We start from the raw sequence: 13,546 nt of genomic DNA, 5'->3' as shown, positions 1-13,546 counted from the left end.
AGCCATCAGCCATCAGCCCAGAGCCTGACGCGGGGCTCGAACTCCCGGACCGCGAGATCGTGACCTGGTTGAAGTCGGACGCTTAACCGACTGCGCCACCCAGGCGCCCCAATGTATGTTTTAAATTAATGAAGTACTATCTTTGGTATTTATTAGTATAGTTAGCTACTTGTGTCTTTATGAGCACTATATTACTCTCTAGGCCTCAAATCAAAAGCCAGTTAACTTTCATGCAATAAACATCTACTTAAAACTACAGCTCTCTTCTTTTCACACCACTTGCCTTCTATATTATAAAGCCGCAGAATCTAAGGCTGAAGATTCCGTACAGAAGCTTATGAAATACTCTGTGGAGAAAGAACAGCATCTTAAATTTAGCAGCATTTCTGTTGCTTTACTTTGGAACAGGCCATTCATAGCAACATCGTAACTGTTTGCTTAAAATTCAAATAATTTACAGTTTTATATCTATTTTAATTGCATTTAACTCAGGGAAGATGGAGTGGGAGGAGAACTAATTACTTTATGTAGTTTTACTAACAAAAATTATCGATTTTATTTCCTTTAATATTCCTAGAGAGTATATTTAAAATACACACTTAAGATAAGTGACAACATGCCATCAAATATCTCGACAGATTATATTATTCATCACTTAAATTGTTCCAATATCTTCCTTCTTAAAATAAAAAAAAAAATAAATAGCCAAATAATAACCAACTTGTACAAAAGCTCTTCTTTTATTTTGTTATTATTCATTCTTTCCCTTTCTACTTTCACCTTCTTGAGAAAAGTGTTTATTTTCAAGATATTCACTGTCTCGGTTCTCAATCAAATAATACCAATTGACTTCTAATAAAAAAAATCAATGAGATAATAATACCATCTACCTCATTGGATTATTATGAAACTTCAAGAAGAACACCATGATATCCTGGCTGTAGAATACGTTACTTTCAATGCTTTCTGATCTGGTATTTCTGGAGTGATGTACACAACTTTCTTCAAAACTTTTCTTTTCTGGGGCGTCTGGGGGTGGGGGGCTCAATTGATTAAGCATCAGATTTTGGCTCAGGTCATGATCTCACGGCTCATGAGTTCAAGCCCCACATTGGGCTCTGTGCTGACAGACAGCTAGAGCCTGGAACATGCTTTGGGTTCTGTGTCTCCCTCTCTCTCTGCCCCTCCCCCACTCACACTCTGTCTCTCTTTCAAGAAAAATTAAATAAATAAAAAATAAAAGAAATTAAAAAGAAAAACAAAACTTTTCTTTTCCCTCTTTTTAACCCTTCTGTCTCTCTTCTCACCCCCACTCACCCTGCCCTGTTTTCTCTTCCTGCAAGGGTAAATGCTTAAGTATGAATGAATTTTGTTGGAAATAAGTACATCAATTTCAGTATGTATAAAAAGTTCACAGATGTCTCCACCTTTCTCTCAAAAGCTGTTTAACTTAAGGATTTTGTTCATGGTACCAGTTCTATTTTGGTTTTTATTCTTTCCTATCTCTTGCTCCATTTTCAAGCTGCCTTTACTCTTATTGCTTCTATTTTTTTTTTTTTTTTTTGCGCTTTTTTCTTCCCTTCTTAAATTTATATATATCCTAGGAAATTTCACTTCAGTGACTTCGGCTACCAACTATATTTTTAATATTTCCATATCATTATCATGAAATTTAAACTATACCTTGACCTCTATATCACCTGCTCTGTATCTTGAAATTAACATATTGAAAGCAGATCTTATATTCTCTTTCCATCTATATTCTGCATTCTCTGTTCAGAGAATGAAGTTGGCATTATTCAAGGGACTGAAGCCAGGTGAGAAATCATCTCCATTTCCCTAACTCCTAAATCCCTATGGTCTACTAGTAAGTCATGCTTCAATTATGATCCCCACTTTTCCCATTTCTTCATGACTCTAGGATACTTCCTTGATATAGAGCCATCAAGCTAATGAATGATGGACTTATTGCATAGAGTCCAGAAAACCTGATATATAATAGAGTAATCTAATGTCATTTATTAGGTTTCACTATGTATGGGGTGTGAATTCTGGGGCAAGATCATTTCTCAAAGTGTTATACAAATAAAATTCTAGGATAGCCTAGGGTAGTGAATAATATTACAACCAAACACAAAAATGATATAAATGAGTAGAGATTTAAAAATGGGACCAAACAAAAAGGGTCCTAAAAAAACAGGAAAATACAGGGGACAAAAAGAGTATTAGAATGAACAAGAGTTGATGAGTCTAAAGAGGAAATCACCAGAGGGACAAGAGTTATAGGAAATAAGTAGGGAACACATTATTTATGAGCATTAACTATAATTTTGTTTTTGTATCCTCCCATAAAATCCTCCAATAAGAAGACCAATTTTTAAAATCATTCTCCATATGTGACATAAAAGGTTTTAGTACTCGGCTGAGTATACAGAGAATATTCAATAAAGTGAGTTACTATTTAGTGGTCTGTAGAACCTATGGGAGGCAGCATAGCTTAATATTTAGGAAATGAGACTCCCATCTAGATCTGAATCCCAGTTCCTCCATTTTCTGAAAACATAAAGTTTCCTTATTTGCAAAATGAGATAATAATACCATCTACCTCATGGGATTATTATGAAAATTCAATGAGTTATTCATTCAATAATTGCAATGGCATGAGAAGAATACCTCAAACATAGTAAACACATATTAAATAAAGAATACCTAAGAGTTAAGCTTCTGGAATCAGATTTCTTGTTTGAGGTGAAGAGCTCCCTTCTCTATCTAGGTAAAATTGTTGCAGTTACGTAGTCTCTGCAAACTGTGTTTTAAAATCTACAATTTGTGAATGCTAGGCCATGATTTAACTAGGAGTATTAATTGAGATGATGCTTGTTTAGGGTTCAGAGCAAAGTAAGCCCTGAGTACATCAGATTTACTGTCATCATTTGCCATTTAAACTATTTCTTAACTGTTCCCTATTACTGATTTTTGGCACTGGATCCTTGGAAAAGACACTTTATGTCATTGTATTCTATCTTACAGGTATTAGAGTATGGCATAAATTATAAAAAAGAAAATCTCTTTTGGAATACCTGTTAATACCTGAAATTTAGTTACTCAAAGGCATATTTTCATAATTAATTCTGAACAATGTAATTAAAGTAAGGCACCTTAGGCTAAATAAATTCCTAGAAGAAGCACTATTTCTCACCATTAGTCACTTTAAAATAGGCAATGTATAATCTTTAAGTACAATCAACATTTTGACACCTTAAAGTTAAGTGTAATGTTGCAGCAAGTTCCTCTTTCAGTTACATCAGATTTATGTCAAGGGAAGAAATAAAAAATATAAATATAAATAACTTTGACATATAGCAATTAAATTCTTACCTTAATCTGAACTAATGCTGGCAATAATACAAAGTACAATTGCCAGTCAAGATTCACAGAATCCAAAATAACATTGTTTACACACAGTTTATTGCAGAAAAAAAATATGAAATAGCAAAAGTATTAATGGAGGGACATGAATCACAACCAAAGAGCTGCCTCATAACAAGAAGTCTGAACTGATCTGGTATGATTCCCAATTGCCTTATGTACAGGTTGTACCAGATGTTTTTCTCTCTCAAACCAAGAATCACTGACATGGGCATACAACATCCTGGAACCAGGACAGGACAATTTGCACACTGCTGGTCACTTGGCATATTGTTTTTATGTAACCAGCGCCAAAAGCAAAGCCCCCTTGGAATCTTACAAGGACCAGGTGTAACTCATGAATCTCACTGTTATCAATAAACAATGCTGATAAATTGGTACAAATTACCCCCAAGTTATTTGGCAACTTGGATAAAAAGCAGTACTATTAACCAGTCTATTTGTTCCAGACAAGGGAAAATACTTTAATAAAAGTTCATAAAATCAATGGAAAGATAATCAAAACTCAATAGACAAATGAGCTGTGTAGTATATACATATTCATAAAAGGATAAACACACAGCAAAAGACAATTGAAATTCACAGAAGTTAAATACATCAACGCAACATCAATTTTGTCCTCTTCACGTTAATTTTATCAACTTTCAAAAAATAAAGTTCACAAATATTAACATGATTAGCAAGAATTAAGTGGGATAAACACTCTCATACTCTGCTGATGGGATTACAAATTGATTCAAGTCAATTAGCCTGAATTTGGTAACCAGATATCCACATTAGCTGTATGGTTCAAACATCTGTCTAGAATAGAAATTAGGACTTTGAACTATGTTATTCCATAACTTTAAAGGTCTTTACTATCTCTTTGAACATGTCAAATATAAGTTACAGAAATCTTCTAGATAGTTAAATAGATTTATCTTCTTTAATTTGGTTAAGCGAATATGAATTTTATATATAAATAATTGTAGGGTTTCCTCTTATGTAAGATATCTCTGGTACTAAATATTTATCCATCAGGGCCTCATGATGTATATTAAACAAATGATATATCAATGTCTTCTAAGACATTCACTATTGTTTCCTATATAGTTAATTTTAGTATCTATTTGAGGGAAACTGACATTATTTGTATTTCAAATCAGGAGACTCATGTTCCAATATAGTTTTGTCCCAAGCTTGTTATATATTACAACTTACTCTTCCAGTCACTTGAATAGTTAATTCAAAATTCTTTCACAATTCCCAGACTCTGATCCTTCCTCCTTCTTCTCCCCACCTTCCCTGGCTCCCTGAGAAAACAGAAATCCTCACAATAGAAAACACGTCAGCTTTCTCAGTCCACACCCACATGCACCTGCACAGTTCTCTATTTCTTGGTGGCTGGCTCCCAGGCAGGTCTTCTGGCCTTCTGGAGATATCTTAGCCATTGAGCCTCCCTGAAATCTCGTACACCTTTTTCCCATTTAAGCCTGATCTCCCCTTTACTATTTACGTAACTAAAAATAAAACAATTGAGTATTAAAAACAGATCAAAATGTTGCTGCTCACCAACATCATCCTATTACTTTACTTCTTAAAATCCAACCTGTTGTATTAATAATTCCAAGATGGCCTCCAAGATTTCTGCCCCCTGGTGTGAATGTCTTGTATAATTATTTCCCTGAAGGCAGGCAGCATCTGTGAATATGGTGGAATGTCAGTCCTGTGTAGGTCATTAATCCACTGACTTTGAGTTAATAATAATAATAAAAAAAAAAAATGCCCTGGTCCTCCTGACCTAATCTAAACATGGAAAGGGCCAGGTAGCAAGGACCTGAGAGCAGTGTCAAGCAGCTGAGAATAATTCCTGGCCAATAGCCAGCAAGAATATGGGATCTTGAGCCTTAAAACAGGAAGCAGCTGGATTCTGCCAGGAAATTAAGGAAGCTCAGAAGCCTATCTTTCCCTACCTGAGCCTCTAGATGAGAACACGACTGAATGATACCAGATTTCACCCTTGTGAAACCCCGAGCACTAAACACAGGTAAGATGTGCCAGACTCCTGGTGCAAAAATATCAGTGAGTTAATAATTTTTTGCTTTAAGTACTGAATTTGTGGTAATTTATTATGTAACAATGGAAAACTAGCATTCAAAGTTACCTAACTACTTGCTATTTCAAGAATATCCTATTCTGTGTCATAGCTGTGTCTCTTAGCAACCACTATTCCCTTATCCTAAAATGTTCACCCCAATCTCACAATTTCTTTCACATCCATCCACCTGATTTGGAGGAATGATTCTTAAGGTCAGACTTCCTTTGTTAAATCTGTTCAAACATTGTATCCTCACCATTTTTCTTGTGCACCTCCATTACAGTGTAATTGGTTGTTTCACATTGATGTTCCCTACTAAACCCTACCTGTCAGAGAGCAACACTGTGTAATTTGCATATTTGTTATCTTAGTGACTAGCACATTTGTTCATTCAACATGGCTATGAATGAACTAATGAAAGAAATGAGTATTTTGAACTAGATTTTGCTTTAGTTTTGAATTTGTCTACTTAGGTCTCTCAGTTTAATGTACTTCATCTTCATTATCCGTATTATAAAAGTGATGTGGCCTCATTTATCATATTCAGTAATCTTTTAGATTTATTGTGTAGGTTGTAAGTTTATTAGATAGTTGTACCTATTAGCAGTATTGCCATTTTAATTGGAGTTTGGTATAGAAAATCTTTATAATAGGGAGCAGAGAAAAAAAATTGGAGCATGGGACAATGACTAGGGAGATACTGTTGTTAAAGAGTGTTCTTTTCACCTATTGGAATCAACCAGGAGATTCCAATTTGCAGTGTGGCAGACCTATTTTAGAGTACATTGTGAATTGAGACACAATTGTCCTTTGAGGATATCTGGTCCATACTTCTAGCATAGGCACACACGGGAGAAGGAACTTTCTCTGCATCCCGTGTTTACTTCTGGGTAATTTCCTTGTCTTTTTACCTTGTTCTAGTATTTTCATCTCTCTATTTTATGATTCCTAGCTTGTTATTTTGTTTTCTATCATGTTTGGCCTTAGTCCTTGCATATTTAATTTTCTTGTTGTTTAATTGCTTCATCCTAATTCACTGGCTTTTACTTTTATCTTTCTTTCTACAATATCTTATTAACAAGTCCATATCTGAGTATACTGTTAGGAGCATAAATGCCATTATAAACTACTTCATGCAACTTAAATGCATTTCCTCTTATTCATATACATACTATGCCTTAACAACATTTTATAATAAAGGTGACTTGTGACTTACCAGTATCAATATCAAGATCATTGAGCCAGCCAAGTTGAAATTGAATAATAAAACTTCAGAGTTAGAAGGACCTTAAAGATTATTTAATAATGCAGATTATGCATTTGCATATAGATAAGGGAACAGATAAGGTCAGTAGAAGTTGAATTACTTGTGTAAGGTAACCTAATTATTCTGAAACAGAAGAAAATCTCTGTTCTTTGATCTGTTCTTGTAGAGCTTTTTCCACTGTATCTCACTGCTTCTGTTGGCCTGGCACTCGGGAGAGCCTCTTAAAAGTAATCAGATATCAACACTACTAGAAAACTCTGATATAGTAATTATTATGTACCAGGGAGTGTTAAAGGAGAGAAGTAATCTACAAATACAAGTGTATTATATACATTTGCATATAAAATGTAATTGCAACCATAGAGAATGAAATATATTAAGGAAATTGACCTAGAGTTGCACTTTGAATAACTCTAATAATAGGAAGGGTAATAACAGAATAATAAAAATAGTACTATGAGGCACAGAAAGAGTTTACACATAGGATAAAATCCAGAAAAGATAAGGGAGAAAAGTCTCTCAACAGGGAGAAAATAGAATGAACACGAGGTGAAAAATGTCTATTAGGTTTATGTTAGATTTGCATACATGCATACATGTAGTTTTTTTCTTTTCTTTTCTTTTCTTTTCTTTTCTTTTCTTTTCTTTTCTTTTCTTTTCTTTTCTTTTCTTTTCTTTTCTTAATAAAGAGTGATTTCCATAGATTGAGGGAGCAAAATGTAGATGGAAGTTATTAGGATAGTTCTTGTGAGGTGACCATAAGGAGATAGTGACAAAATTCTTTGCTTGACCAAACTTTACTCAGGCTCCTGAACCACCTTCTTGGCATCTGTGACCTGTGTACTGCCTTTTAAAATTCAGGCTTAGCAAGAATTCTTGCTAAGTTAGTGTAGCCACAACACCTATCCTCAATATCTATCTGATCAGGTTCCTTATCCTCCAGTATCCTCCAGGTCTTACCTGACCACCCTGGCCTGTGTTCAGCAAGAATCCTGTTGGGTCTATTTAGCCAGAATTACCCCAACCCCTGATGTTTCCTCTTAGTAATCTTCTATCCACTGATCTCCACCCTGCTCTTTGGCTACACATTTCCACTTGCCCATGCTGTCCTCAGAATTGAGCCTGATCTCTTCCCCATAATGCGAAATTTAGTCTTAGTGTTCCCCATACCTATATCAATCGTGCCCACTTCCTTGGATAAAGTCTTCCTTACCATGTCTTAACAAGTGCCTTGAATATTTTTTATTCTTTTTTAAGTAATATTTTATTTATTTTTTTTAAGAGAGAGAGCACAAGTTGGGGAGAGGGGCACAGAGAGAGAGAAAAAAAAAAATCTTAATCAGGCTCCATGTTCAGCATGGAGCCATACACAGGGCTTGATCCCATGACCCTGGGGTCATGTCCTGAGCTGAAATCAAAACTTGGACACTCAACTGACTGAGCCATCCAGGCACCCCAATTCCTTAACAGTAGGTAGCAAATGGAAGTAATTTTTCAAACCGTTTTGCTCTAAAATGGTAAGGTGCTAAACTATTCAGAGAGAAAAGTAAAGAAGTAGGAAAACTTTTGTTTTTGCTGATTGTTTTAGGTTGAATAGTGATGGACTATAGGTTATTGAAACCTATCCATATCCCCATGACCTGTATCTAATAATTCACATTCAGCTATTATAAATATTTCCTATGTATTCAGTTACTCCTGTGTCTTAGCTTCTCTGACTGGAGAATTTCTCCACTACATAAAAAAGTCAGTCCACCTTAAAGAAGATTGGATGGATAAACAGTTAAGATTTCTCATCCCTCAGTGGGACAATTCTGAGATACATTCTCCCCAATTGTACAGCGTCCCCAGTTGTCTACAGTGTAATCTGCTCCATAGTTCACACTTTTTAGCTTTTCTCCCATCCCTGTATAATTTTCCTACTCTCCATTCCTGCTCTCTAGGATTATTTCCAAATAAAACCCCTCCACCAATTTTTCTCCCCTCCGGTCTGCTTGAGGTAGGGGTGGTAATGGGGACCCAGAGAAAGGCAAAGAAAAATAATATGTAAAAGAACTTTAAAACTCTGTCATTGCTGTTCTTCTGCCTAGACAACATTTTCTCAGTAACTTGCATGGCTTGCTCCCTCTACTCTTTAAATTTTGTTCAAATATCACTCTATTGATGAGTATTTCCCTGACTACACAATTATACTATTTAAATGTTTTCTTATTGCTAAGTATTGCTAAATGGGTCAAATTATTTTGCCTTGAAAATGCATAATACATTTCATATATATATCATGTATATATATATATACATATTTCATATACATATATATGTATACATACAATGCATGCATATATATATGTGTGTGTATACATATAATGCATACATATATACATATGTATGTATACATAAAATGCATATATTTGATATACATATATATGCATACATGCAATGTATACATATATACATATATGGATACATGCAATGCATACATGCATAGATGTATACATGCAATGCATACATACATATATATGTATACATACAATGCATACATACATATATATGTATACATACAATGCATACATATATATACACATGAAATGCATACATATATTTTGTATATATTTATATTATATTATATTATGTTATATTATGTTATATAGTAATTTATATTAACAATATTATATATATGTATATGAAATTTGTTATAAGGAGTTGTTTCACACAATTATGAGACTGAGAAGCACCAAGATCTTGGCAAGCTGGAGATCTAACAGATCCAACAGCATAGTTCCAGTGAGAACTACAGTACTGAGAACAAGAAGAGCTGATGGTCTCAGTTCTAGTCCAAACCTGAGTTTAAAAGCAGTAGAAGATTGATGTTCTAGCTTAGAGACAATTAGGCAGAGAGAGTTTTCCCTTACTCTTTTTGCTGTATTCAGGCCTTCCAAAAGTTAGATGAGGCTCACTTACTTTGGAAAGGCAATCTGCTGTACTCAGTCTACATATTTAAAAAAAAATAATAATGTTTATTTATTTTTGAGAGAAAGAGAGAGCATGAGCAAGGGAGAGGCAGAGAGGGAGACACAGAATCTGAAGCAGGCTCCAGCCTCTGAGCTGTCAGCACAGAGCCTAATGCGGGTCTCAAACTCAGGAACAGTGAAATCATGACCTGAGCCAAAGTTGGATGCCTAACCAACCAGGTGTCCCTCAGTCTACATATTCAAATGAAACATCTTCGAAGACACACGCAGAATAATGTTTAGCCAATTATCTGGGTACCCGTGGCCCAGTCAAGCTGACACATAAAATTGACGATCGTTAAGTCCACCTCTTGTCAACTTGGCACCCATATGTACCTCATTAAACTATACTTCATTTTCAAATAAAGATAATAACAAGGCCATAATTTTGCCTAAGATGATGTAACTATCCTGTATACTACCAAAACACATTAACCTCTTCCCCAGAAGAGGAGGTAAAGTCCTAGAGTGACGTTTACACTTTTGCTTACTATTCTATAACCCAAATCCTATTAATTAAAATAAAAATACTGAAATACTATGACATAAAGTCAATACATGTTATGTTACAGGGTAAGTGATAAGAGAGAAAAGAAAATGAAGATATTAGATATATATTTGTACACAAACATATTCATAATTAAATAAGGAAGAAATATTCTTGACAATTATAATCTTTGCATCTGTAACTGGTCAATTGGTAACTACCTTCTTTCTTTCCATTCTGTATTTCCTTTGCCATCAGCAAACATCTCAGCTAGTTGTGTTTCTTTACCTGATGATGTGGCCCATACCATCATTCCTGAAGGGTCTGAGCCACTAGTAATCCTTCCTGGATTGGGTCATTATAGTTTTACATTGACCTTAATCATGGGGCATGGTAATACCTTATTGTTGACTTCAAATTATCAACCTATTTTATAACTTAAGGAATTAGAGAAAGAACGATAACCTAAATAACAGAACTGATAAAAGGGAAGGAATAATAAAGATTAGAGATTAATAAATAGAGAATAGAAAAACAGAAAAATCAGTGAAACCAAAAGTTGATTTTCAAAAACAAATAAACAGGTAACAAATATTTAGCCAAAATGACTAAGAAAAAAGAAAAGGTTGAAACTCCTAAGATTAAAAATGAAAGTGGGGACATTTTTACTGATTCTTCAGAAATGAAAAGGATTATAAGAAAGTACTGTGAAAAATTGTATGCCAACTATCTTATGCTGCTATGGCAAGATACCATAGACTGGGTGGCTTATAAACAACAAGAAATTTATTTCTCACAGCTCTGAAAGCTGGGACGTTTAAGATTAGGGTGGCAGCTGATTCACTGTCTGGTGAGGAATTAATTTCTGGTTCATAATCAGCCACATTTTTGCTGTTCCTCACATGGTGGAAGGGGCAAGGCACAAATTCCCTAAGAGAGGCTCTTCCTTTATGACATAATCACCTCTCAACGACCCCATCTCCAAATACTATCACACAATGAAATATATTTCAACACATGGATTGTTAGGGGTAACAGAAGGCATGTCTATTCAGTTTATAGCACCAATACTTTGAATAACTTAGTTTAAATGGACAATACCTAGAAATAGAGAACCCTCTATGATTAAATCACACAGAAACAGAAAACATCTGAATAGACCTGCAATCAGTAAGAGTGAATAAATAATCAAAAATCTTCCATAACAAACAACTTGGACCTGATGGCTTCACTAGTGAATTCAACCAAATATTAAAACAAAACAAAAAACAAAAACAAAAACAAAAAAACATGAAATAACAATTCTTCTACAAATTTTCCCCCCAAAAAAATGAAGAGGAGGACACTACCAAAAAAGAAAACTACACAACATCATATCTTAACAACATGGATGAAAAAATAACAGCAAAGTGAATTCAGCAACATATAAAAATGTTACATATACAACATGACCAATTGGAATTTATCCTTAGAAAGCAAGGATGTTTCAACATTTGAAAACCAGTCAATGTAACATTGTAACATTCACAGACAGAATAAAGGGGAAAAAAACCAAACATGATCATCTCAAATGATGCAGAAAAAGCATTTGACAAAATTAAACACAATTTGTGACAAAAACACTCAATGTACTAGAAGAAAATCACCTCAACCTAGTAGCAGCCATAATAACAAGCCCACTGCTAATAGCACACTCAGTGGTGAAAGACTGAAAGTTTTCCTCTATGATCAGGATCAAAACAAGGATGCCTACTTTCACCATTTTTATTCAACATAGTACTCGAAGTCCTAACCAGAGTAATTAAGCAGGAGAAAGAAATAAAAGGAATCCAAACTGGAAAGGACACAGACCCTTACCTAACCTCATATTAAAAAACAGTACTCAAAATGGATCAAAGACCTAAACACAGAGCTAAAGCTATAAATCTCTTAGAAGAAAATATAAGGCAAAGCCTTTACTTTGTATTTACTATTCGTGTCTTAGCTATGATACCAAAGACTGAGGCAACAAAAGGAAAACAAAATAGAGAAATTAGACTTCATGGAAAAAAAAAAGTACATCGAAGACACTATCAACAGAGTAAAAAGGAGACCCACAGAATGGGAGAATATACTTGCAAATCATATACCTGATAATGGCTTAACATCCAGAATATAAAAGGAACTCCTAAAACCCAACAACAACAACAAAAAACAAACAACCCAATTCAAAAATGGGAAAGGACTTAAATAGACATATCCTGAAGGAACACTTATGAATGGCTGATAAGTACTTGTGAAAAGATGCTCAACATCACTAATCATTAAGTAAATGTAAATCAGAGCTATACTGAAACCACCTTAGACCCATTTGGATGGCTATTATTAAAATAATAACAAAGCCCAGAAAATAACAAGTGTTGGTGCAACACAAAGAAATTGGATTCTTGTGCACTGTTGGTGGGAATGTAAAATATAGCTACTATAAGAAAGAGTATGAAGTTTCCCAGAAAAGAATTAAAAATAAAATTACCATATGATCTAACATTTCTGCCTCTGGGTATATGCTCAAAAGAATCAAAAATAGGGTCTTGAAGAGATATATACACAACAATATTTATAGCAGTATTCACAATAGCTAAAACATGGAATCCAGCCAAATGTTCATGGACAGATGAATAAACAAAATGAAATGTATACATACAATGAAATATTGCTCAGTCTTAAAAAAGAAGGAAATCCTGACATATTACGACATGATGAACCTTGAGAACATTAAGTTCAGTAAAATAAGCTAATCACAAAAAGACAATATTGTATGATTACATTTATTTGAGGTATTTAGAATAGTCAAAATAATAGAGAAAAAATAGAGAACGGTTGCCAGAAGCTTAGAAGGTGGATTGGGAGTTATTTTTTAGTGGGTAAAGATTTTCAGTTTTGAAAAATGAAAGAGTTGAGTGAGATGGACAGTGATATTGTGCAATATTGATGTACTTCATACCACTTAGAAATCATTAAAATTATTAATTTTATGCCACCACATTTTACCAATTTTACATTACCTTATTTTGCCACAATAAAAAATGAAAACAGTAGGGTGGGAACACCCTGGCTAGAAATGTAATTTGGCCTAAAGTTTAGAAAAGCAGTTAGTTACTTTGCTGCTTCTGGTGCTTTTTCAGCTTCGCTTTTTTTGGTGAATTCCAGTAAGTCCACGGATGTCTAAATGTGGTGCAAATTTAAGATCTAGTTTGCCCCAGAGAGGCAAACTTGGTTTATGCTTGGTTGTCCCA

Source organism: Herpailurus yagouaroundi, unplaced genomic scaffold, assembly GCF_014898765.1.
Source record: "Herpailurus yagouaroundi ecotype Mexico unplaced genomic scaffold, PumYag 141, whole genome shotgun sequence".
Taxonomy (NCBI): Eukaryota; Metazoa; Chordata; class Mammalia; order Carnivora; family Felidae; genus Herpailurus; species Herpailurus yagouaroundi.
This window is presented reverse-complemented; position numbering follows the sequence as displayed.